This window comes from Pogoniulus pusillus, chromosome 10 (assembly GCF_015220805.1).
Source record: "Pogoniulus pusillus isolate bPogPus1 chromosome 10, bPogPus1.pri, whole genome shotgun sequence".
Taxonomy (NCBI): Eukaryota; Metazoa; Chordata; class Aves; order Piciformes; family Lybiidae; genus Pogoniulus; species Pogoniulus pusillus.
In genome coordinates this window covers 34,432,801-34,455,702 of record NC_087273.1, presented here as the reverse complement: position 1 = coordinate 34,455,702, position 22,902 = coordinate 34,432,801, and the positions used below count along the sequence as shown (strand labels likewise).

Sequence of the window (22,902 nt, the reverse complement as noted above, 5' to 3'; positions counted from 1 at the left end):
ACACTTTCAAACTACATTGGAATGAAAAATCAATTTAATCTGTTTAGAGAATACAACTGGCAGAAATAATACACAGATAGGAGTAAAGGAAAACAGAAGGCACAGGATGTTTCCATTTTCTTCACCACATAATCAACATGAAATGTGAATTCATTCAATTCTTGATCTTAAGCCAACTATCTTTGGAAGAGAAAATGGTTTTGGAAGTTCACTCAAACAGAGTATCACATACTAGATTATTAAAGCAGATTCATCCCAACCATCACATTGACACTGGCAATATTTCCAGGAAGTGTTTTGTGCACCGAGGCGGATTTCACAATCCCTGTGTGAAATACTTCTCAGACAGACAGCAATGCTTCAAACATCTGAGAGAACTCCCACTTCTCATAAAGTAAAATGACCAAAAATTGGGAGGGGTGTCATCAACCACCCCATTCAGTCAGACATGGATGTGCTGGAGAGCTGTGTCGAGGGAAGTTCAGCAAGGGCAAGTGCAGGGTTCTGCACCTAGGAAGGAATAACTCCCTGCACTGCTACAGGTGACCTGCTGGGAAGCTGCTCCATGGAGGAGGACTTGGGAGTGATGGTGAAAAAGTTTAACATGACCCAGCAACATGCTCTTGTGGCCAAGAAGGAAAATGGCCTCACCTCCTAGAGCATTAAGAGCAGCATGGTCAGCAGGTCCAGGGAGGTTCCTGCCTTGGTGAGGTCACATCTGGAGTACTGGGTCCAGGTCTGGGCTCCCCAGTTCAAGAGAGACAAGGAACTGCTGGAGAGAGTTCAGCAAAGGATTACCAAGATGCTGAGGGGACTGGAGCATAAGAGGAGGAAAAGCTGAGATACCCAGGGCTGTAGAGCCTGGAGAAGAGTAGACTGAGAGAGGACCTTAGCAGTATCAGTCAAGAGGATGGGGTCAGTCTCTTCTCAGTGGTGCCCAACGATAGGACAAGGGTCAACAGGCACAAACTGGAACACAAGAAGTTCCACCAAAACACAAGGAAAACCTTCTTTCCTGTGAGGGTGACAGATCAACTGGACCAGACTGTCCAGAGAGGTTGTGGAGTCTCTGGGTGATCCTGCTTTGGCAGGAGGGTTAGACAAGACTATCTTCAAAGGTTCCTGCCATGTCCTACCACTCTGTGATAAATCTTACTGTTTTTAAAGTATCACTAGTTGTGGTGCTCCAAGTAATTGTCTCCTTTCTTAATCCTGCAGGTCTTCCTCATAATGCATCCACCAAAAAGTTATACTATGCTTGGGGTGGGACAGTTTATCTCAAAGGTTAACTGACTGCTCTTAGAGCAATTCAGTCAGGCACAAGACTGAATTGTTAGGGTAACATCAGGAGTAACAGGTTCATTTCCAAGATATTATCTCTGAACTCCAGAATATGTTTGCATTTAAAAAGCAGAGGATCTAGGATAGGGCGATTTTCTCAACTACCTCTGTCTTCTGAATTTCACATATCTGCTGCAGAGATAAAAATATGAAGAAAAATATCCTTCACTTCCAGCAGGGATTTACTCCAGACTGTGAAACAGTGAATCAACTGTACAAAAATCTTTGCTATAAATATTTGACAGGAGTGCTTCAGAATGTTTTGCTAAAATTAAATGCATGGAAGTGACAGCAAAGGCTACATCTACATTGGCAAGAAGAAGAGAGATAACAAGAGTGGGTCTGGAGTGTCAAACAGCTGGTAACACAAATCCAGAATTCACATGAGCCACACTTGGCAGTTTTGCTCTGAATTAATTCTAGTGCAGTCCCATGAATTAAACACACATAAGAGGTTGGAGCACATTCCTGAACACATCTCTGAGCTTACAACAGGAGGAATCCACTGCACAGAGCAAACTAAACTACAGTGAGGAGGAAGATGTGTGGTCATTCTCAGGACGTATTTCCGAGTCAAACAAAGGCTCTGATGTAGATGTTCTCTCAGGATCTCCTCCCTCCCACACTCAAGACTCTCTCTTTTCCAAGTCAATGTAGAAATGACTTGTATGATCTTGATCTCAAACCTACTAAGAAGTGTGTCCAGTTTTGGTGTTCCCAGTATCAGTAGGACATCAAACTGCTGGAGAGAGGCCAGAGGAGGGCAAAGATGACCAGAGTGCTGGAGCACCTCTGCTATGGGGATAGGCTATGAGAGTTGGGGCTGTTCAGTGGGGAGAAAAGAAGGCTCTGGGAAGACTTTATAGTCTGGCCTTCCAGCACCTGAAGGGGGCCTACAAGAAAGCCAGGAAGGGACTTAGAGTGATGGGATGAGAAGGAACAGATTGAAGCTTGAGGAGGGCAGATTTAGACTGGGTATCAGAAAAAAAATCTTTACAGTGAGCATGGTGAGAAATTCTTTACAGTGAGGAACACTGCTCAATTTGGTGGTGGATGCCTCCTCCCTAGAGGTGTTCAAGGCCAGACTGGGTGAGGCCTTGAGTAGCCTGGTCTAGCGGGAGGGTGCTCCTGCCCCCATGACAAGGGGGCTGGAACTAGATGCTCTTTAAGATCCATTCCAACTCAAACCATTCTATAAATCTATGACAGGAAAAAGTGGTGGACGATTGTAAGAGGGAGATGTTGGAGAACAGCTGAAGTGAGGGAAAGGCAGGCAAAAGCCAGCATGCCAAATTCTGCTCAGAGAATGCCAGCTGGCCCACCCGTATGTATAGAGTGGTTAATTAAGAAGTATGTAGGTAGCTCCCGCCTAGTCACACCAAATGTTGTCTGCGTTCTGGTGGGAGTGTCAAAGGCAGCTGGGAGAAGGGGAATGGGTACAGTACAAAGGAGCAAACTTCACAGCAAATTGGGCTTTTGACATGCTATAAAGAGCAGAGTTTAAGCAAAAAGAAACAAGCAGAAAGATGCTCGTTTAACTACGTTTAACACTCTCAGGGTCGGGGATCTTTCTATCAGGAAAGCATAGAATCACAGAACCCCAGCATGGTCAGAAGAATCATCCAGAAATCACCTTGTCTAACCTCCTTGTTGAAGCAGGGTCACCCACAGCAGACTGCCTAGGATCACAACATCCAGCTGGTTTTGGAATCTCCCCAGAAGAGGAGACTCCACAACTTCTCTGGACAGCCAGGTCCAGAGCTCCATTACCTCACAAGAAAGAAGTTTTTCTCATCAGAACATGAACCAAAATTCTTTAGACTTGCCATTCCTGTGGTCCTGTGAAAAAGCAGAAGTGTTCCATCTCTTTTCAGCTTTAATGGAGAGTGACAAGCTTACTACTGTGGTCACTCTTCCATTACCTCCTTGGACAGACATGATTGGAGAAGTGAAGTCTTAACACTGCTGATGTCTCATCAGCATCACTGAGAATGTCAAAATGATGGCAAAGGATGGAACATTGCCCATGGCATGCAGTCAAAAATCCCATTAGAACATGGTATCAAATCCTGTTCTGAAATTTCACATTTCAGTGACGATAGCCACAAAAACACCAGTCTTTGCACCAAAGTCTAGAGTGGACTACATAAATATAGTCATTCTACAAGGATTGCAGCAGTTTATTTGATCCTTACAAGGAAAAGGCTATTAAAGGCTTCTTTTCAGCAAAAATGGGTTTTGATTTCTTGTTCAGAGTCCTATGAAAACAGTATTATATTGATCCCTTCTAAAAAAGACCTCTTTTAGCACCTGAGAATGCTGCTGGAGTGCAGCATACAGGGTGTTTCCTGGCAGGTGTGTGAGGAGGCAGTCAGTGGCAGCCTCCAAAGAATCCCCTCTGCCTGATGGAGGGATTTAACTTCTAAAGGTGGTTTAACCAGCAGAGGAAAAACATCACCCTTTCTCCTGTCTCCCATGTGTCATCCCACCCACCTGCTTTCTGGTACAGGGCTGGAAAGCACAAATGTGCCTCCTAAAAGGAGGTTGTAGTAAGGTGGGAGTTGTTCTGTTCTTCCTAGTATGAGGTGATAGAATGAGAGGAGATTGACTGAAATTGTGCCAGAAGTTTCAGTTGGATATTAGGAAAAGTTTTAGTGAGAGAGTGGTCAGGCACCGGAACAGGCTGTCCAGGGAGGTGCAGGAGTCACCATCCCTGGAGGTGTTCAAGAAACATGTTAACATGGCCATTCTGGACTTGGTTTAATGGGCAATGTGGTCTTTGGCTGATGACTGGACTTGACCTTAAAGGTGTCTTCCATCTGAAACAATTCTATGGATCCATCATTACTGAATAATTTAACTCTCCAGGTGCTGAAGTCAAAGATGAGCAAAGCTGACCTTTTTTCCCCACAGCTGGCTGCATCAGACATTGGCAGCTGTAACGGACTAAATCTCACCACAGCACACCCCTACTGGCAAGCCCAGAAGCATATTCTCCTTTACAAGTTGAAGGGAAACATTTTGCATGAGAAAAAAACAAAATAAAAAGGGTTTTGTCTATGTTCTACTACTTAAGATTACAGCATATTCACCATTGTCACTTTCTGAATGTGTTGTGCAATCATATACAAACAAATAGAATAAACAGAACAACTTGACAGGCACTTTTTGCCCTGCACTCCATGGTGTCTCAATGCACTTGCAATGTGGTTTTCCAGCAGTAACCAGGAAAAAAAAAAGCATTAAATATTTTTTTTTTCCAAACTAAAGATGTGGATTTGTTGTAGCAGGTCCAGAACAGGCCACAAAAATGACTGGAGAGCTGGAACCTCTCTGCTGTGAAGATAGGCTGAGAGAGCTGGAGTTGTTCAGTTTGAAGAAGAAAAGGTGTCAGGGAGAACTTACTGTGGGCCTTCAGTGCTTAAAGGGATCCGTGAGAAAGCTGGGGAGATGTTTTTTTTTAGGAGGGCCTGTTGACAGGACAAGTGGTGATGGGTTTAAACTGAAAGAGGGAAGACTTAGACTAAATAGAAGGAAGAAATGTTTTACCATGAGGGTGGTGAGACACTGGCCCAGGTTGTGCAGCGCAGTGATGGATGCCTCAGTCTTGGGACCATTCTAGGTCAGGTTGTCTGAACAACCTGCTGTAAGCTGCAACTGCCTCTGCTGACTGCAGGGGGGCTGAACTAGATGACCTTTAAAGGTCCCCTCAAGCTCCAACTATTCTGTGATTCTAGGATTACTAAATACTCCTGGCTTTAGGTAGAACATCCATTTGGAACACTTCAGGCACATGCAATGGCTTTTGCAGATGAATGATGACAAGAACTTTGTTATCCGAAAAACATTCCCCCTTTTCACACATGATTGTGACAGTTCAGTCCAGGCAGATCCCAGTGTCTGAGTGGTGATGAAAGAACCAAGCTCCAGCACAGTCAAAAACTAACAGTGCCTAAGGCAACAGTCAGCTGCAGTCTGAAGTGCAAATGCAGTGCCCAGCGTGGACACGAGTCACAAAGCTGGCAGATCTTACAGCATTTTACAATAAAATATGACAAACCATTTTTGGTCCAGAAGTGAGGAGTTCTTTTTCATTACAATCTTCCTTCAAGATTTGCACAACATTTTGTGGCTAGAACAGGCACTGCTGAGATCAGTTCTGCTCCTTTCATTGCTGTACCTCTTGTGCAACCTTGGAGAAAGTGTCTTACCTTTCCCCTACTGCAATCCTCCCTGCATGATTTTAGATGTTACTCTAAAAACCAAATCAAACAAAACACCAGCTAACATAAACTGGTCCCTACATTGGAAAGGCATGGACCTGATGGGGGGGACCACTCGATGGGGAAGGAACTGGCTGGATGGTCACCCTCAAAAAGTAACTGTCAAGAGCTCAATGTCTAAGTGGAAACCAGTAACAAGTGGTGTCTCTCAAGGATCTGTACTATGAACAATACTATTCAGTATCTTTTCTTCAAGGACATAATGGGATTGAAGTACCCTCAACAAGTTTGCAGATGAAACCAAGCTGTGTGTTGTGGTGAACACTTTGGAGGAAAAGAGATGTCATCCAGAGGCACCTGAACAGGCTGAGAGGTGGGTCTGTGGTGAACCTCACAAAAATCAGAAGGTCAGATGCAAGCTCCTATACATGCATCAGGGCAATCCCAAGCACAAATACAGGCTGAGCAGAGAGCGGAGATAGAGCAGTGCAAGGAACAGGACTTGAGGCTGCTTACTCATGAGAAGCTCAACATGAGCAAGTGATGTGTGCTCACATTCCAAGGCCAACTGTGTCCTGGGCTGTACCCAAAGCAGTGTTGTCAGCAGGTGAAGAGAGGGGATTCTCTCCTCCACTCTGCTGAGACCTCCCTTCAACGATGTGTCCACCTTTGGAGCTCCCATCTCAGCAAGGATATGAAACTGTTAGAGCAGGTACAGAGGAAGGTCACCGAGATGATCAGGGGGTTGGAGCACTTCTCCTATGAAGACAGACTGCAAAAGCTGGGGTTGTTCAGTCTGAAGAAGACGCCAGGGAGACCCTACAGCAGCTTTCCAGTGTTTGAAGTGGGCTACAGGAGAGCCTGAGAGAGACTTTTCTCAAAGTTGTGTAGTGACAGGATCAGAGGTAATGGCTTCAAACTGGAAGAAGGAATGAGATTAGACATTAAGAAGAGGGCAGTGAGGTACTGGAACAGGTTACCCAGAGAGGCTGTGGAGGCTCAAAGCCTGGAAGTATTCAAAGGGAGGTTGGATGAAGCTTTGAGCAATCTGGTCTAGTAGGAGGTGTCCCTGCCCATGGCAGAGGGGTCATAACTAGACGATCTTTACAGTCCCTTCCATCCCAAGCCATTCTATGATAAACATATCTTTTAGGAATACCTGCCAGGAAAGAATTTGGGCACATGTATTTTGGATCCTCAGGTCCCAGCTAACATATGGAATGAACTACTAGGCTTGCCATCCTGTCAGAAAGTATTCCTCCATTTCAATCTGAGATGTTTAGATACTTGAGATCCAATCATTTATATGCAGTCAAGAAGCACAAATCTTTCTGCAATAAGAAAAAATCCAACATTTTAATCCTGTTTCATAATGGGGTCCTGAAGCAGTGAAATAGCAACAGGCAGTGACTACTCAGTCTCCAGAAGAGCTTTTAAGATCCTCTGAAGTACCTCCTCATGGCCTGCTAGGATGACATGCCTACACACCAGCCGGCGCTCAGGCAGCAAGAAAGATTTTCCAATACTTCAGCTGGAACTCCCCACTACTTCCTACCAAAATAAGGAATGTGTCTCATAGTCTAGGAATTTCTACTAGGAAAAGCAAAAAACCTGAAGATACACAACCCTTGCCTTGGCAGGGCTTTGGTTGTAACTGCCCATACAGGACCTTGGGCTCCTACTCATAAAACCTTCAAAGCCCTCTTTAGAGAGCCTGCGTTCACTTGTGCTTGGTTTCAAGTATTCCACAGAGCTCACAATACTCTTCAGTTTATTTTCTATGCTAATAGTGGCACCTAGACCTGCCAACTTCTAACAGTTCCACTCTATTAATCAGCATGACTGAATCTGTAGTTTTCTGATTGAATTTTATTAGTAAGGCTTTTTCTTCATTTTTCCTTCTCCCCTCCCTTTCTTTTTTACCTAAACACACTTACCAAAAAGCACAAAACCTTAAAAGCTCATAAAGAATAGTGGAGAGGAAGGCATATCTAGAGGTCATCTAATTCCCTCAGTTATCTAGTCAGACATTTTCAGCTCTTGTTCTACCTTAAATAGCTCAGGTTGAATTTGTTACTGCAGCAAGAAAAAAGAAACACAAATCAGAGAACTGCTTTGGTTGGAAAAGACCTTTAAGATCACCAAGCCCAACTATTACCTAACTCTACCAAGTCTGGTGCTAAACCATGTCCCTCAGCATCACATTTCTGTGTTTTTTAAACATCTCCACGGATGGGGATGAAGCCACCTCTCTGCAGAGCCTGTTCCAGTGTTTAAGAGCCCTGTTTGTGAAGGAGTTTCTTCTAATATATAACCCAAACTTCCCCTGGTGCAACGTGAGACTGTTTCTTTTCATTCTGTCACCCTTTACTAGGAAGATAAGACTGATTCCCACCTCATTCCAACCTCCTTTCAGGCAGCTGTAGAGAGCAAAAAGGTCTTCCCTCAGCCTTCTTATCTTCAGGCTAAACACCCCCAGGTCTCTTGGCTGCACTTCACCAGACTTGTGCTCTAGACACTTCACCAGCATTACTGTCTTTCTTTGGGCATGCTCCAGCACCTCAATGTCCTTGTATTGAGAAGCTCAAAATCAAACCCATCACCCAAGGTGTGGGCTCAGCAGTGCTGAGTAAAGGGGCATGATCACTTCCCTTCTCCTGCTGATCACACTGTATCTGATACAGACCAAGATGTTGTTGGCCTTGGCCACCTGGGCACATGCCAGCTTATATTCAGTCAGATGTCAAACAACACCCTCAGGTCCTTTCCCACCAAACAGCTTCCCAAGCATGAAGCATTCATGGGATTGTTGTGATCCAAGTGTTGCATCTCACACAGTTGACCTCAGCCCATTGATCCAGCCTACACAAACCTAACTGTTTGGCACTTCTGCAGAGAAACAGACCAAGAAGGGTACAAATACAACTGGCTTAAATAACAAATGTTCTTCTCCTTAAAAGGAATTCTTGCAGGATCATAAATATTGCTAAGTTTCTTTTCAGATGTTACCAGATGATGACTTCTGAAGAAATGCTCTCATTACTATTTATGCTTCAGCTACTTTTCCTATTTCTCCTTCAGCAGCAGAAAGTAAGGTTGTTTCACTTTCAGTTTCTCACTTTCAAACTCATTCCGAGTTGCAGGCACTGGAGAAGACCTTCCTCATTAAGTTCTAGTACAAGCATCATGAAGAAAAGACATATATTTGTCTTTCTTAAAACAATAAATCAGAAATGGTGTCATTAATAAGCAAAACAGTGCAAAGTAGTAGTATTTACACAACCAGTTAGTCATTTAAATTAAACAAAATCAGTAAGAATCTGAGCAGCAGAATTTTGCAGGATGCACCAAGGCTTTACAAGACTACCACACACAGGCAGGACAAGAAGAATGCAATCTCTGACTATGAAAAATTGAATTTGTCAGAAAAGACTTTACCTACAACAGCTGGGAAAAAAGCTCTGCTCCACAATTAAAAGAAAAAAGTCTGACAGATGACACCAGGCTGAGCAGTGCAGTTGGCACACCTGAGGGAAGGGATGTCATCCAGAGGGACATGGACAACAAGTTTGAGCCTGTGGGAAGCTTATGAGGTTCAAGACTAAGTGCACTGTCTTGGCACAAAGGTTGGAGTATCCTGGTATCAATCCAGGCTGCAAGATGAAGGGATGTAGAGTAAGCAGCCCTATGGAGAAAACTTGAGTGCTTGTGGGTGAAGAGCTGGACACGAGCTGGCAATGTGCACTCCCAGCCCATACCCAACCATGTCCTGGGCTGCATCCCCAGCAGCGTGGGCAGAAGGTGGAGGAAGGGGATTCTGCTCTGCTGAGACCTCACCTGCAGTTCTGGGTCCAGCTCTGGAGTCCTCAGCACAGCAGAAACATGGACCTGTTGCGGAGGGTCCAGAGGAAGCCACAACCATGATCCTACGATTGGAACCACTCTGATGTGAGGACAGGCTGAGAGAATTGGGGTTGTTAACCTCCAGAAAAGAAGGCTCCAGGGAGACCCTTCTGCAGCCTTTCACTACTTGAAGAGGGCCTATCAGAAGGATTGGGACAGGCCTGCTGTGACAGGACAAGGAGTGATGGTTTTAAACAAAAAGAGGGAGATTTAGGCTAGAGAGAAGGAATTACTTACTCTGAGGGTGGTAAAGCACCACCTGAGGCTGCCCAGACTAGTGGTTGATGCCCTATTCCTGGAACCACACCAGGTCAGGTTGTTTGGGGCTCTGATCAACCTGCTCTAGTTGTAGATGTTCCTGCTGACTGCTGGGTGTTTGGCCTAGATGACCTTTACAGATGTCTGTCAACCCAAAACATTCTTTGAGTTATCAAACCTTCAGCAACAGGTCCAGCAAGGAATCACAACAACTCTAATTAAAAATTCATAACATTTATTTTTCTCACACTATTGGGATGAATTCCAGACTCAACTGCTCATGTCTAGAAGCAATCTGCTCTAGCAGACCCCATGCCGAGTAGGACACAGGCTAGGTGACCTTTAGAGGTGCTTTCTGATGTCAGCTAGTCTGTGATTAATTTCCATGATTTAGAAATGCAGATGTTCTTCACTCTACTGGCAGCTCTCTCCTCTTGCTGATACATTCAACATACAGAAAGGTTTTAGTCTTCCATGTGCTTCAGTAACTTCAGCTATGTAGACAAGATAGCATTTCTTCCAACAAAGACTTACGAGGTGACCAGAAGAACCTGTGCAGCTGGTGAGTACTTGTGCCATACTACAGTTAAATCATATCATTAAGTCAGCTGTGTACAGTATAAAACATCATATTCCTACTGAGAGACTCACCTAGCTACATTTACATGGAAAAACAGCCTCACCTCCTTACTTTGAGAACCAGACACACACATGCACCCAGAGTGCTTGAAGGCATTTGGCTTTATTCTGGATAGCATCTCAAAACAAAGGAGATTCTTGATCCTATAAAGAGTCTGGGAAAGAAAAGAGTTAACTTGCTCAAGAATTCTTAGGAGACAAAGATGCTTATTGCAAAATCCATTAGTCCTTCCTTTTAATCTGCAAGTCTAAAATCTTGTATGTTCACAGGTGCTTCCTCTTGAGTCTTTTTTAGGATGAGCTATGGGTTGAAAGGAAACACCTGCACAGATATTTAGCATTATGTGATGCTCCCTGTATGGTAAATGGAGAAGTGGAGTTGTAAACTTCAGTTTTGAGCTGAGTTATTCCTCAAAGATGTAACAAAGTAGATCTTGGTCAACTGAGAAAGACTATTCCATGAGCACAATGTCTACCAAAGTAAAACTTAAAACCTTCACCAGTATTCTGCTCAACTTAAGATTCCTTCTACAGGAATCTACATCCCTTCTGGAAACCTTCTACATAGATTTCATATCTACTCTATACATTTTATTAGAGCTTCAGAAACTAATGATAATTTGCCTACTCAAACCCAAGAAAATCCACAACTTATCTGCAGCACTACCAGGAGGAACCTCAAACCACACAAAGGACCTTCACAGACTAAACACAGACAGCTACCAACACCTTCAACTTTAGAGGATTCACCAAGAGTAAACCAACGTGCTGGAATGCTTCCATCCATGGAAGCAGCAGATGCAGGAAAAAAAGGCAAGCTCCTAGCAAGGCTTATCTGCAGCTCTTCATCTGGAAAATAGAGGGGTTTGTCTTGGCTAAATTGTGAAGACATGCAAAATATTTGATGGTCTTTATTGCCACCTCTTGGCCATCACCACATAGCACAAAAGCAACAGAAGAAAAACCTGGCAAGTTCTGTTAAGGAAATAATTTTTCTTCGAGAGGAAAAGAGGTAGTGAGGGAACAGATGGAGTGAAAACAGAGAACAACCAGCAAACTGTTTGCACACAAGTATAACTATTTGGAGTTGTAAAACTGCACTGAGTACTGCAATTAACCTTCGTTAATGTTTTACTGTGTCATCTGGAGAACTGAAGGGACCGGAAAGCAAAACAACAGTTAAAGAGAAAAGATAACTTTATTTATTTACTTATGTAGAGAAGGTAACATGGTTGTCAAGACACCTGTCCCTTCTTCAACTCAGAAGACAAGTGGATGATCATTACCCATACTAGAAAGAGAAGGAAAATATCAGAGTTTGAGAGGTGTGAAAAGCCAGACATCTCTTAAGTAGGACTCATGAAAGGCTCTGAAAGAGAAGGGCAACTATAAGAAATGTCTTCACCTAAGTAAGCTCATTTCTGCTGTCACTGAGCAATGAACTTTGTAATACTCCTGGAAATGCAAAGTGTTAGGTGGCTTCTCTTGTATTTAATACATTCTGAACCTCAGAAAGGAGGGGGAAAGTGCTCTTGGCTGTTTTCCAGCCTCATGAATGCAAGACATAGGACAAGAAGGTCATTCCCAGACTCAATCTCCACCAGGCTACTTGCAAGTGGAAAGTACCTGAGAGCAGCAGGGAAGAAAATACCTCGAGTCTTCCTCCTCAGCTTGCATTTTTATTTTCTGTCTCTAATGGAGCTCATAATTCTGTCTCTAACATTGCTAATGGCTTTTCTTCACATAAACCAGTGTGAAACCAATTCCTTTGTGACATGATCACATCTCAGGCATGAAACTGAGGAGAGTTTATTCATTTGTTGCTTGTTAAAGATAAAAGCAGTTGCTGTAGATATAAGGGTGCTTTGTCAGATTCAGAGAGATAACTCAAACCAAAGTAATCCTCTCAAAGGCTTCAAGTTTCTCTCTTTACATGAATACTTAGGTTCCATGTAAGGTGCCAATGAAGATTCTTAACTCTGTAGCTGAGATACAAATATGGCTCCATGAGCTTCTGAAGGAACTTTCAAAGACTTCTCCAGCTTCTGCAATAATGATATAGAACAGGATCACAGAATCATTTCAGCTGAGCAACATCTTTAAGATCATTGAGTCAAACTCTATCAGTTTGGTGCTAAACCAGATCACTCAGCACCACATCTCTTAAACACCTCCAGGGATCAGGATCAACCACCTCCTTAGGGAACCTGTTCCAAGGCTTAAGAACCTTTTCAGTGAAGAAGTTTATTCTAATATGCAATCTAGACCTCTTCTGGTGCAATTTGGGTCCCCTACCTCACTGTAACCTCCTTTCAAGGAGTTGTAAGGAGTGAAGTCTTCCCTCTTTCTTCTCTACTCCAAGCTAAACAAACCCACTTCCTTCAGCTGCTCCTCAGAAAAGCTGTTCTCCAGACCCTTTGCCAGCTTCATTGTCCTTCACTGGACCTGCTCCAGGACCTCAATGTCCTTCTTGTAGTGAGGAGCCCAATCACTGAACAGTAGTGAACCGGTGAGACAAAGACCTGAAAATGTTAGCAGGGCTCTGACTCCTGCTATTCTGTTAATAATTTAGTGTCATAACACAAAATGCAAGGCAGAGTTTGTGCTAATATTTATTTCGTTACCATCTGTCGCTAGACACTAAGTAGAGCCTAATGATGTAGTTAAAATATAGCCTGATTTGGAGACTAAATGACCAATCAACATTTATGCTGCTCCACCTGCAATAAAACATGGAAAGGAAAGAGCACCAAACATTCAGGCTCAGCCCATCTCTTCATAAGGTGCAAAAAAATGTTAGAAGTAAGTTGTTCTGAGTGTGCCTATCAACAGTGCAAGTATCAGGTTAATCATTACACATTTTGGGACCGACAGGCACTTCCAGCTTTAGAGGACCAACCGTGCTGGTCTTCCAGGTGATTTCATCAGCCTAAGATCACCTAAACGTGGTAAGTAAAGGTCAGTGGAGGTAAGCCTACCCTTCTACTCTGCCCTAGTCAGGCCACATCTGGAGTCCAGCTCTGGGCTCCCCAGTTAAAGAAGGACAAGGAACCCTGATGGAGAGCACCCAGCAGAGGCTATGAAGATCCTCTCTGTAGAGGAAAGGCTGAGAGACCGGAGGTTGGTTAGTCTGGAGAAGAGGAGGCTGAAAAGGGATCTTCTCAGTGCTCACCAATATCGCAAGGTCAAGAGGATGGGGCCAGACTCTTTTCATTAGGAACAGGGAAGAGAACAAGGGGCAACAGGTACAAACAGGAACCCAGGAATTTCTATCTGAAGGCAAAGAAAAAATTCTTTACTGTGAGGTGACAGAGCACTAGAACAGGCTGCCCAGAGAGGCTGTGGAGTCTCCCTCTCTGGAGAAATTCCAAACCCACCTGGACACTGTGATCCTGGGCAATGTGCCGTGCACAACCCTGCTTTATTTAGCAGGGGTGATGGACTAGATGATCCCCAGAGGTCGCTTCCTACCCATCAAGCTCAGATTTTGATTCTGTTTAATCAGGTCAACAAGTTGAATTTGTTTTCATACATCTCTGTATGCCCAATGTTGAGGAAAAAGCCAATAGCTGAGCCATTTCTGGGTTCTCACATTTCCACTAAAAGGACTTTGCATCCAGTTGAAGCTGCAGCAGTTTATGGGCTTTGTAGTCATTTAAACAGATGTTGAATGGTGCAATGAAGCTGTTGATTGAGAGTGTGACTGTTGACCTCTAATTTAATAAACACAGGTATTAAATGTTCAGTATATGCTTTTAATCCTACAGTAAGTGGTAATCATAGAATCACAGGATGGTAGGGGCTGGAAGTGACCTCTGGAGATGATTATAGAATCAACCAGGTTGGAAGAGACCTCCAAGACCATCCAGTCCAACCTAGCACCCAGCCCTATCCAATCAACTAGACCATGGCACTAAGTGCCTCATCCAGGCTTTTCTTGAAGACCCCCAGGGACGGTGCCTCCATCACCTCCCTGGGCAGCCCATTCCAATGCCAATCACTCTCTCTATGAAGAACTTCCTCCTAACATCCAGCCTATACCTACCCTGCCACAACTTGAGACTGTGTCCCTTTGTTCTATTGCTGGTTGCCTGGGAGAAGAGGCCACCTCCCACCTGGCTACAATGCCCCTTCAGGTAGTTGTAGACAGTAATAAGATCACCCCTGAGTCTCCTCTTCTCCAGGCTAAACAGGCCCAGCTCCCTCAACCTCTCCTCATAGGATTTGTGCTCCAGGCCCCTCGAGTCCAACTCCCCTGCCAAAGCAGGATCACCTAGGGTAGGCCACACAGAAGTATGTCTAGGTAGGTTTTGAAAGTCTCTGGAGAAGGAGACTCCACAACCTTCCTGGGCAGCCTGTTCCAGAGCTCCAGCACCCTCAATTAGTTTTTCCTCACGTTGAGGTGGAACTTCCTGTGTTCTACTTTGTGTTTGCTGTAGTAGTAGCCCTTTCCAATAATGCCAAAGAAAGTTTCACATAATCATTCATTCCAGCTGCTTATTAAAAGATCTTTTCCTCAAAAAAGTTACCTGTTGTGCAAGCAGACTGGAAAAAATGGTAAATGAAGTCAAGTCCGTTGCATAGATCTTGCTTTCCCACCCAACATCTGTCCTAAGTTTTGCTGTCTGTAATATTTAGAGTTCAGAAATAATTTTGGATTGCCCTCTGGATGGAAGAACACCACACAAAGGGATGGTTAACAGAAAAGCCAAAATCCTTATATTTGAAAGCCTGAGTTGTCATCTTTGCAAAGGAACTGAAGGCTCTTGGATCAACTGTCTGCACTCAGCAGTTACTAGAGAAAAGCCAGAAAATCAGAAGAGAGACTCACATATGGTGCACCAAAAAAATGACATCACCACAAGGATGCCACCATAGTCCTTCAAGTGCAGAGGAAAACAGTGGCATGGCTTGTTATTTTAGCTTACAAGGCACATACAGGAGAAGGGGAAGGGGAAGAGGGAAAAAGACACCAACAATCAACAGGGTTGCCATTGCCCTCCCAATGAAGCATTCTGCTACATCTAAAATTAAGGTCCCCAGCTGATCAAGTCACAAGGTTAGCTAAGTGTTTACGTTTCTGTCTAAAGAATGAAGTGAGCGATGCCCAAGATCGGCACAAGCCTCAAATAACAGCAAGTGAAATGCCCTGACATCTCGCATCATTCTGAAGTTCTGCTACTCCAAGGACTATTACCTTCTGAACCGTTGTAGAAGAAGGAAAGCAAGTACAGAATGCACAGTACCTGCGAGTAGCTCACCATGCCCTTACCTAGAGTAACCAAGACATGAGGACAACCAAGCTCTGAGGCCAACCAAGCTGTCATCTATGTGCATACTGAAAAACACCCAAACCCTCGAAGCTTCAAAACCAGAGAGCAGAAGTGTTCCCCCTCCTTCAAATCATGACATGTCAATAACTGTGAATTATTTTAATACAAGTTAATGATTTTGTATAGACATGATGATCTCAGCCTTTCCTAGTGTTCCAAGATTAAACAGTTTTTTTTTTTCCTGGAACATAAGGTCATCTGGACTGTTCTACATCTGACTGACAGATTTTTGTTCCTACAAGCATCACAACTTACTCACTTGCCTTCACTGAAGAGCTGCTTTATCCCACAAACTACCTTATAATTCAGATGGACGAATTCAGATTTTCCTCCACACACCCATGGCCCACAGAAGAAAGGCGGAGAACACAGCGGCAGCATCCAGGCAACGTCTACAAGACCTCTAGCTGATAACAGGGATATTAAACTACTGATGGGAAAAATAAACTAAAAATCATTTCATTTCTTATCAACTACCCAGCCCTTAAATACAGGCTGAACGTTAGCAGCAGTACCTGCAGAGTCAAGGCTGAACCAGCACGAAGAGCTGTGCATCTGAGCCTGGCATTCTCTCATTTCTCGTCCTTCCTTTGTTGCCTGTGTCACCTGTGCTCCACCTCAGCGCTGCCTTGCGCTGGCACACCGAGCCGGCTCAACCTTCCTTTTCTGCCAAACAACCGGGGCAGCCCTTCGGCGTTTCGCGGCGGGCTGGAGCCGGGTAACTGCCAAACGCCCCACGCCGGGCTGTCGGTTTGACAAAGGCAGGCTGCCCCGCGCCGGGGTGGCACGGCCCAAATCGGCGGGGCAAGCCCCGAGCCTGCAGCGAGCTGCCAAAATTGGGAGGCGGGGCGGCGGGGCGTGTGTGTGTGTGTCTGTCTGTCTGCTTGTCTGTCTGTGTGTGTGTGTGTGCGCGCACCGCCATGCCGCCCTCAGCACCCGGCCCCGGGCAGCCCCCGCCGCTGCCACCTCCCTCCCCACTGCCACTGGGAAACCACCGCCCAGGTCTCCTGCGCCCACCGTCCCTTCCCTCTCCTGACCCCTTCCCACCGGACGGCGGGGCAAGGGCCGGGCTCGGCGGGGCGAGAGGCGCGGCCGCCAGACGGTGACAGCGGCGGCCATGGCTCCAGCCGCGCCGCTGACAGCGGACAGCCGCTGCCCGCCACCGTGCCCCCGGCACAGGGCATTGCGGCGACAGGCCCGGGACACACAGACGCAGCGCCCACTGCCCCAGCGAGCAGGGCAGCGGTTACACCTCCTGAGGCGGGCACCGGGTGAAGGGCTCCCGAACGCGTTCCGAGAGACAGAGTGGCAGGCAGCCGCGGTGGCACCGGGTAGAAACGCGGGTCCCCGCCGCTCGCTGAGAAGGAAAGGGTTGGCAGGGTTGCTCTCCAGTCCTTACCTTCTCCTGGGAGCCAGCGACGGGACGCGTCCTTCTCCTTCTCCCGCCGTTTCCCCCCTCCTCTCTCCGTCAGAGATCTGACAGGGGAGCGGCTGCCACCCGCCGTTACCAGCGGTGCCCAGAGGGGCTCAGGTTCAGCCCTAGCCGCTGCAGGGTTTGAAAACGCCCCTTCACCTCCTCTCCCTCCCGCCCGCTCCCTCCCTCTCTCCCTCCCTCTGCTCCTGCGCTGCCGTTACCGCTCCCCCCTTCCTCGCTCCCCCAACGTCGCCGCCGGAGCCCAGCTCCGCCGAGCTCCCATTGGCTGTGCCCCGCCCACGTGGCCCTCACCCAGGGCTCGGCGGGCAGCGCCGCCGCCAGCGTTGTACCGGCGGGTGGGGCGGGTAAGCGGCTGTGTGCGCCTATCTGCAGGGCGCCTTAGCATTCCGCTCCTCGCCTAAGCGAGACGACCAGGAGCACCGCGTCCTCCCTCATCCCCCCACGCGAATAACGGGCTGGGAGGGTGCCGGCGGTGAAGCTGTGTGTGTGTGTGAAGAGGACGCGAGGACTGCGCAGGCGCTGGCCAGTCGCGGCCACTGGAACTTTCTGGAAATGGCGGCACTGCTGCGGCGGGTATGGTTGTGGAGTGAGGGCGAGTAAGAGCCTTAAAGAGCGCCTCGGCGGGGTAGGAGCTGACTTCGCGATACCAGTAAGACCCCTTTCCTCCCCTGCCGCCACTACCGTGCCCGTGGCGGCCGCTCCCTCCCCGGGGAGGGGTTTTCCGGCGGCGATGGCGCAGTGAGTTTTCAGGGGCGGCGCAGCGCGCATGCGCGGCCCGTGGGCGCCGGCGCTGCCGAGCCGAGCGGGGAGCGGAGGGCAGCGGCGGCTGAGGAGGGTTGCCGCTCCCGCTGCGTGCGCGCTCCGAGGCGGTACGAGCGGAATACCGCGGGCCGGTGAAGTGCTCTGCAGCTTTTGGGAGAAGCACTGCGATCCAGGTGTGTGTGGCGCGGTGTTGGAGAGAGCATCACTCGCCTGCAGGGTACCCGCGGTCTTAGGCTATGGAAGGACCAACTCGCTGCGGCTGATGGCGCGGTCGGAGTTCCGCCCTTACGGGCCTTCACTGAGGCAGACTCCCGGTTGGATCTCTGGCCCCTCGCTGAGGCAAAATCCTGCCGGTTGGGGCTCACTCCAGCCCTTCGTTACGGCGCAATCCGCTGCCGCCGGCCAGCTGTCGCTCCCTCCTAGCTCTTCACATCCCTGTGGATGCAGGCAAAGAGCTGCGGGACCTTCTGTAGGGTGCATGCATCTCCCAGCCCCGTCCAACGCTGGGGCCAGCTGACATGTTTCCAGAACGGTGAAGTGTCTTGCTTGCCCAAGTAAGCCAGATAAAGGCATCGACAGGTGGAGATGCTGCAGAAGTAGGCTGGTGTTAGTCGCTACCCTGAAAGCCGGTCATTCATCTGAGCTTGCGAACGGGTTTGCATCTGCTTGTTAAGATAGTATTGTGTGGCAAGATAACTCGCGTGGCTTTTTGAGTAACAGGTGTCTGTCAGGTGTGTTTTGAGCCAGCTAAACAAAGGTCTTCCATTTAGTGTAGCTTTACTTGCTGTGTTCAATCTGCTGTTGGATTACTTTGCTGACTGTGTAGAGAGCAGGACCTCCTTTAATATGTACTATGCAGGTCAGAAAGGGATATTTCTTCAGAATGAAAACATTACTTCTGCAAAGGTCATCTGTTCAGGCAAACTCCTTTGCGCTTTCAGATCTTAACCGTACCAGCGCTGCTACAAGTCCTCTGTGTCATTAAATAACTGCTGTGTCTTTCTGGTGTTAGCATCACCGTTGAGCACTGTGAGCTGAGCGGGAGCAGGTACCACAGCACCTGTCATCAGGTAACAAAGAGAGCTGTGTTCACATCATAGAACCATAGAAGGGTCTGGACCAGAAGGGACCTCTACAGGTCATCTAGTCTGACCCTCCTGCAGTCAGCAGGGACATCCCCACTAGACCAGGTCACCCAGGGCCCCATCAAGCATCACCTTGAATGTCTCCAGGGAAGGGGCCTCAACCCTGGGCAACCTGTTCCCGTGCTCCAACACCCTCATCCAACTATTGTTGGATGTTAAATTGTATTTCTATTGTATTGTACCTCAAACACACTCTGAAATCAGTAACAACCTGGAATTTTGTTTCCAGGGCACACTTGCTCCATTAAACTTACTTTCTTTTCCATTACTAGGTAACTGCAAATAAAGTAAGTTCATACTACATGTCTGATTTTTTTTATAATTAGAGAATCTAAATCCCTTAGGAAACATGTTTTGCACTGACCAGAATTTCACAGAGTGAATTTCACCACCTATTGGGTTTCAGGCAGGTTGTCTAGGAAATTAGCTATTGTAATCTGAATTCACACCAAACAAACTGTTGTTTGGTGCTGTTCTGCACCAAACATCCTTTGTGCAACCTCTTCCAATCAATTAATTTATTCACTTGCATAAGAAAGTTTAGCCTGGGTTTCAATCCCAGCTCCAGTCCATGCAAAATGACAAAGAAGTTAAAAAGAAGGTGTCTTGCAGCATTCCTCAGGGCAGTCACATGGGCAGTGTTTATGGCACTAGTTAGAATAATCCTGCTAGCATTAAGAGAAAATACAACAGCTTCCAACAAGGCTCAGGTGTTTCAGTGTCATGTACCATTTCCACATTTCTCATTGTAGTATCAAAAAATACTTTATGTTCTTTCATGTCAGCTGAGGGAAAGGGGAAGGAGTTTCATCAGCAATATCTTGTGCAGCAGATGTTAAAATGTGGTAATAATATTTACCAGTAGCTAAAAAAGAATGCTCTTTAAAGCTTTTATAATAACTACTGTTTGGACTGGTAGGTGGCCAAGAAGGCCAACAGCATCCTGGCTTGCATCAGCAGTAGTGTGGTCACTGGGACTAGGGCAGTGATTGTCCCCCTGTACTGGAAGGCTGTTGGGACACCTTGAATACTGGGTTGTTTGGGGGCTCACATTTCAAGGACATTTTTGTGCCTGAGTGTCTAAAGTGCAACAAAGCTAGTGAAGGGGAGAACAGGTTTTGTGAGGAGCAGCTGAGAGACCTGGGGTTGCTTAGTCCAGAGAAAAGGAGGCTGAGGGGAGACTTAGCTCTTTACAGCTACCTGAAAGGAGGTTGGAGTTGGATGGCAGTCAGTCACGTCTACCTAGTAACAAGCAATCAGGCAAGAGGAGATGGCCTCAAGTTGTGCCAGGGGAGTTTTTTGGTTGGATATTAGGAAAAGTTTTTCCCCCAAAAGATGGTCAAGCCCAGGCATAGGCTGCCCAGGGAAATGATGGAGTCTCCAACCCTGGAGAGATTTAAGAGACCTGTAGATAGAGTGCTGAGGGTCATAGTTTAGTGGTGACCTAGCAATGCTAGATTAATGGTTGGGCCTGATGATCTTAAGGGTCTCTTCCAAGCAAAATGATTGCACAACTAGCAGAAGACATCAGTCAGTTAACTGCTCACTGCTAACCCTGTGTTAGTCTCTTCCCTTTAGTTAGTTGCTTGTCTCCAGCAACTCTTCCCTTTGCTCCCTATTTCATGACAATACTGTTTGAGAAAACACCTTTCTAGCAATGTGTGGAGATGACAGAAATGCTGTTACCTACTGCCAGCGGGTATCTAGTGGAGTTTCCTATTACTCCATCCTTACCAAAGAAAACACACATTTTTTCCATGTCTCCTGCTTTCATGCTCTAAGTGTCATTTTTTTCTTTCAGGACTGTACATTCCTAGTATCTTCTCCAGGTAGTCTATTTTCAATCCTTCCAAGTTAAAGGGCATTCTTTGGCTTCCACTTCAGCATTTGGAGAACTATTAGAGCATGTCCCTCATACAGTAAAAAGCAGGATGTGATTTTCCTTTAGTCACTGATATCAATACAACTGCCAAGCTTTTTTTGTTGTAGAAACCAGGACTGTATAGCCTCCTGCAGCTGCTGAAGTTGATGAGAAAGACTAATGGTTATTTGCTTACTTCTTTTAAAATATTTCAGTCCTAAAGCTGTTTTAAAAGATGTAATTTAACAGTGCTGTGACACATCTGTACCACTAATGTGCATTACCCTTTCCTCATCAAGGAATTAGTGGACTTATTGCACCAAAATGATTGATATCCTTGCCACAGGAACATCACCAACATGAGGTGGCATAAACAAACTAGATGAGATAATGCAGGGAAAGGTATGTAACAAAAACTGACTCAGAAGAGGAGAGACTAATTTAGAGAAGTACTGATAATCAGCATGCACTCCCTTTTTTCCCCAACAGTTTCTTCATGTATTGGGATAAATACCTCAGTTTATACAGATTAGTGCTTAAAATGAGGTGACAGCAGTAAGGTCAAAGGAGGGTCTCTGATTCATACCTGGTTCATACGTTACACTTGGCCATGTATGTAAAACCATTCTGGTCTCTTTGTCCTCTCCTACCTCCATACCTTGACTGTACAGAATAAATTTATTTAAGAAGTGATTTCTTGTTGCTGTTCCTTGTTTTGGTTGCTATTTGGGGCTTTCTTGTAACATGATAAAAAGATAAATTTTCACCCTTCCCCTTTGAATGGTAATAACAAGAATTAGACTGAAGAACCACTCCCTCTTACTGAACTTGCTGGATTTTGGATCCTCTTTGGGGTTTTGGTATTAAATTCCAGTTAAAGTGGTAAAGTTTGGTCAGATGGCTTCACAGAATCACAGTGTGGCAAGAGTCAGAATATTCCTGTGGAGATAATCCAGTCTAATCCCACTCCTAAGGCAGAGGCACCAGAGCAGGTTTCCCAGGATCAGTCTCCAGACAGGTTTGGAAGCTGTCTAGAGGAGACTCCACAACCTCTCTGGGCAGCCTGCTCCAGGTCTCAGGCCCCCTCACAGCAAAGAAGTTTTTCCCTCATCTTCAGAAGAACATTGGAGGTTCCTGTTTGTGCTTGTTGCCCCTTGTTCTGTTACTGGGCACTACTGAAAAGAGTCTGGTTCCACTCTCGACCCCCACCCTTTAACTACTGATGAGCACTGCAAAGACACTTGTCAGGCTGCTCTTCTGGCTAAACATCCTGAGGTCCCTTAACCTTTCCTTCTCACAGAGATACTCTAGTCCCTTCCTCAACCTCTGCTAGACTCTCTCCAGTAGGCTCCCTGTCTCTCTTGAACTGGAGAGCCCAGAACTGGACCCAGTGCTACAGATGTGGTCTCACTAGAGCAGAGCGGGAAGGAGAACCTCCCTTGATCTGCTGGCCACACTCTTCATGCACCCCAGGACACATTTGCCGCCTTGGCCATTAGGGCAGTTGCTGACTCATTGTGAACTTGTCCAGCAGTACTCACAGGTCTTTTCCCACAAAGCAGCTTTCTAGCAGATTAGTCACTCACTTGTACTGGTGCAAGGGGTTATTCCTTTCCAGGTGCAGGGCCCTATGTTTGCCCTCGTAGCACTTCATGAGATTCCTCTCTGCCCAACTCTCCAGCCTCTCCTGCTCTTGCTGAACAGCAGAACAGCTTGAGGGGATGTCAAGCCAGTCCATCTCCTTTTGGTTTGTTTCCTTGTGCATTTGCCAGACTTGGAATTTAGTAATTTTTGGTGCTTCTTCAAAGAACCTTAAGAAACGTGGAAAGAATTTTCGGTGATCAAAAGATGCAACTTTCACTTCCCTGCCATGTTGACTGTCAGTCTCTTTGTAGTCTACAGAACCCCTTATCATCTAGAATTCCTATTACACCTTGCAGGCATTACTCTAATTGCCACTGCCCAGCCTGCTTCATCTGAAAAGTGTAAGAACATACATGAC

The 22,902-nt window shown here is 46.2% G+C and overlaps 1 protein-coding gene and 1 long non-coding RNA gene across 3 annotated transcripts in view; both read right to left on the bottom strand.

Annotated features, from left to right (window-relative positions):
• The window catches only part of ANKRD12 (ankyrin repeat domain 12), a 62,503-nt gene extending 45,207 nt beyond the window's left edge, over positions 1-17,296 (bottom strand). For both annotated transcript variants that reach the window (XR_010303765.1, XM_064150201.1), the window contains exon 1: positions 17,097-17,296. The gene's annotated coding sequence lies outside the window, so the exon portion shown is untranslated. The remainder of the gene's footprint in view (positions 1-17,096) is intronic.
• LOC135179034 (uncharacterized) lies at positions 9,944-10,868 on the bottom strand. Its single transcript, XR_010303875.1, has 2 exons — positions 10,409-10,868; positions 9,944-10,333 (listed from the first exon to the last, which is right to left on the bottom strand). It is a non-coding gene; the product is annotated as an uncharacterized LOC135179034 (long non-coding RNA).
• Positions 17,297-22,902: the final 5,606 nt, after the last annotated feature.